General features: G+C 32.2%; 1 long non-coding RNA gene across 1 annotated transcript; it reads left to right on the top strand.

The window, feature by feature from the left end:
* The first annotated feature begins 1,882 nt into the window (after positions 1 to 1,882).
* Positions 1,883 to 2,838, top strand: LOC128517092 (uncharacterized). Its single transcript, XR_008356789.1, has 3 exons — positions 1,883 to 1,929; positions 2,188 to 2,276; positions 2,769 to 2,838. It is a non-coding gene; the product is annotated as an uncharacterized LOC128517092 (long non-coding RNA).
* Positions 2,839 to 3,504: the final 666 nt, after the last annotated feature.

Raw genomic sequence — 3,504 nt, forward strand, 5'->3', positions numbered from 1 at the left:
GGCTGTAGACTGCACGCATGTAAAGCATTTCAAGCATTTACACCAAAGACAGGTATTTGTGAAAAAAAGTGAAACTGCTGTGTCATTGATACAAAGTATGTTTCTACATGGATCTGATGGAAATTTTTAATTTCCTATACAAAACTGATATTTTTACGTTGCTTAAAAGCAAACATTTCAGCTCCTGGTTAAACTTAAATGTTAAATGTATCTCTTATATGAGCAAACGATTGATTTATGTCAGGAACAACTACTTTGTAGATTGAGTTTTGCGTCTGTGTTTGCTGGCTAAAAACACCTATACAGTATTACCTAGCATTAGCAAACTAACGCGGTTAATTTAAAAAACACCGGAGTTTCGAGGCTAAGTCAGCTGTGCCGAATAAAAAGAAATTAATTATATTTAAGTACCGTTGGTTAACGATGTAAAAAAAACTAGGAAAGTGACCTAAACATAGAACAGCCAGTTTGGAGTGAGTGTTGTTTGTACTGTACTTATAGTTATGCTTAAAACCTTCTGGACTTGCTAACGTGTAAGTAATGTAATATCGCTAAAACTTTATTCCCTCGTATGAAACGGGGCATTCGCAAATGTTCCTGACATACTGGTAACACTTTATGACACGTTTTTTATGTTATCAGTATATAAACACTGGCAGCAATTTTTGACACGTTGATTTAACGTTACTACAAGTAAAAGTACAAAAGTCCACAAGTCGACTGATTAAATTAACCATGTAAATTAAACAAAATTTGAAATAAAACACAAAAACAGTGCCTATATATATATATATATATATATATATATATATATATATATATATATATATATTCCAATTTGCTTGGTATTAGTAGCATGGATTAATGGGCGGAGCACTGTCCCACTTTGAGCTAGTGGTCACTTAGACCAAGAAGCTGAGGTTAGCCATTACTATGAGGTTTAAAAGTAAACATGAAATCATTATTCACTTTAGTGTTTACAGGTCTGTTAGCTTTTCTAAAAGGGCATTATTTTACCCATACTGCAGACATTGGTAAGTTCCAGAATTCACAAATAAACTGTTCCCACAACTCAAGATAAGTTCCAAGTCCAAGTGCAATATCTTATCAGTGCAATATTGTCCAAGTGCAATATCTTATCAGATATTGCACTTGGACTTAAGTTCCGAGTCCAAGTGCAATATCTTATCTTACTTTTGTACAATATTATTTTCTATTCACTTATACTACATTTTAAGTGCAATGTCAGTATACAGATTATATTTTCAGTGCAATATGTAAAACGTGTGCTATATTTAATTCTATTTTTGCTTCTTTTTATTGTATTTTTCTTTTCATTTTTATTTCTTGTATTTTTACTTTTGCTTGTCTCAAGTGATTGATTTTTTTTTATTATTATTATTATTTTAAATTAATCAATGCAATGCAATAACCAAGACAAAGCAATTTCCCTCTGGGATTAATAAAGTTCTTTGAATCTTGAATCTAAATGTCAGTGTAATCTCAATATCCTAAAATAAACTCCCTCAAAATGACAGAGCACTGAAAATTAGTATTTGAATTATCTGATAATATCAGAGAATAATTTCAGTTATCCTGCGAAACTGAATTATGTTCCTGGGTTTATGTATTATCAGTAGTGAGCACTTAGAAAATGCAGTTATTTTAAAGGTGTGTGTGGGGTGGTGATTCTTTCTATACATACTGTAATTAAGATTTACTAAGAACTTGAGCCAGTCCAATTTTTGTTTTTACTTTTTTTAAGATCAGTAATGAGTTCCTGAGAACTACAACTGTTCCACTTAAAGCAAGATTGCTGGTTTCCTTGAACAAGCAACATTACAAACTAGTTGAGATCATCAGAAACAAGAGAGGAATTGTCAGAGAGAAGACCAGAGATATAATCTTCATCTTCAAGTTCTTGATCTGGTATGTAGTTGCTCAAAAAATTATCTTGGTGTCAAATGTAATATTGTGAATGGAAGCCACAGGAGCTGAGCAAGGCATCCAAATCAAGTTGGCTGTGACGCACTAAATTAAAACAAAACTAGCAGAATAAAACATTTTAGTTTAACTTGTTCACAGGTTAGTGAATGCTGTCTGAATACAGGTTTCAATGTTTGCCATGTTCATTTTATTACGCTTTAAAAGCCTAACATAATACTATGTTTGTTCTTACATGCCTAGAGCCTGGAGGTGAATGTATGAAGAGAGTATCTCCTGAAATGTCTTATGGTGTATTTAGTGGAAGATGTGGACCAACTGTTTAAACACTGGTAAGCATTTGTTCATGAAGCATTTCAACCTTAGGACTGAAAAATGTTACGAGGTCAGTGGCGTTATCAGCTGCAGCACAACCTTCACACAGGGCCATTTAAATCATTGTATGTATTTACATTAGTTACATACATGATCCTTAAACGTGTGAAAAGACTTTACAGAAGAGCTGAAGCTGTTACAGCTGCAAATGTCCAACATCATATCAAACCATATGGATTAAGAAGTGGATGCATGTTCAAGAAGTTCATATTCATGTGAAGGCAGGCGAGCCAATACTTTTGGCAATATAATGTAATATATAATGTGTGTATATGTATGTTTGTTGTTTTGGCCTATTCATTGACATAATTAAATTTAACTTGATGCACCATAATCCTAGGTGTTTTTTTGCACTCATAGGGAGCATTAAGTGATTTTTACATTCATACATCAGACACTGTTTTGCCAAATAGAGCAGCTTGTCTAACAAATGTCCTTTCTTTTATTAGGTTGTTCAGAAAGGTGAAGCTCAGGCTGAACTTGAGAGGTGCACGATGGCCCTGTTTGTCCTCAGGGAGGAAGAGTACTGTCTTCCGCCACGACAGGAAATCGGGATTGTGACTTATTGAGTTTCCATCAGTTGCACATGAATGTTCCATGTTTGGCCTCATCTATGCGTTAAACTTGAGCGATCCTGGTGAGCTCAAACACATATTTGTGGCCCGGCAGAAATAAACGTTTAGGTATTCTATATTGACATTAAAATATTAAATTTTGGTCACTTTATTTTTCAAACAATTGTCAGATTTTCACATGGTTAGCAAATAGGTTTATACAGTTCTTAAGCTTAAGTTTTTAAAAATGCATTGTTTTATTGATTTTATTTTTGTTTTCTGTCTTTTATTGGAGAAATAATTTAATAGTACAACATGGTATGGTTTCAAGGATGGTAATAAAGATTTTTGGAGGAAAACTTGTTTTTTCATTGTCTTCATTTATAAATGTAACCTCTCTACATAAATAAACTTTTGTGTGTAATTTTTTTTTATTTAAGAAAAAGACTATATATTGATTTTTATATATAATTCATACAATACCACCATAATTTACTCCTATTACTTTATACTACATAAATGTAATTTGTTTCTTTCAAGGTAAAAACTAAATTTAAATATAATGTTAAATTTTAGGTTTTTTTAAAGTGAGATAATCAAGTTGTTACAAAGTCAAAAAATTTAGTTTTAC

Source organism: Clarias gariepinus, unplaced genomic scaffold (genome assembly GCF_024256425.1).
Source record: "Clarias gariepinus isolate MV-2021 ecotype Netherlands unplaced genomic scaffold, CGAR_prim_01v2 scaffold_34, whole genome shotgun sequence".
Classification (NCBI taxonomy): Eukaryota; Metazoa; Chordata; class Actinopteri; order Siluriformes; family Clariidae; genus Clarias; species Clarias gariepinus.